Raw genomic sequence first — 318 nt, forward strand, 5'->3', positions numbered from 1 at the left:
GCACCTCTCAGAGTGGAGCACGTGCCCGTGTGTTTGTCCTGAGTGTTGTCTGAGGTGTCTTGAGTCCATGGGAGCTGAGAACATAAACCTGAGGACTTGAACCTCCGTCTCCCCACCAAAAGGCAGCTTTCACGGAAACGTCTTTTAGGGAGCTCAGTCTTCCCCACCACGTGAGGCAGATGCCGTGCACTTTCTTGCGGCCGAGGACCACCTGGTTTAAAAGCTTGTTGTCTGTCCTCGGGCTCTTGGGGACCTGTGCTGTTGGGGGCCTCCTGGGACCCATCGGCTAGCCCAGGCGATGGCCCTGGCGTGGGACCT

The 318-nt window shown here is 58.5% G+C and overlaps 1 protein-coding gene across 1 annotated transcript in view; it reads left to right on the top strand.

Annotated features, from left to right (window-relative positions):
* Nucleotides 1-318, top strand: part of LOC104495545 (activin receptor type-1C-like) — a gene marked incomplete at both ends in the record, with an annotated part of 12,859 nt that overhangs the window by 1,046 nt on the left and 11,495 nt on the right.

Source organism: Buceros rhinoceros, unplaced genomic scaffold (assembly GCF_000710305.1).
Source record: "Buceros rhinoceros silvestris isolate BGI_N320 unplaced genomic scaffold, ASM71030v1 scaffold28660, whole genome shotgun sequence".
In the NCBI taxonomy this organism is placed as follows: Eukaryota; Metazoa; Chordata; class Aves; order Bucerotiformes; family Bucerotidae; genus Buceros; species Buceros rhinoceros.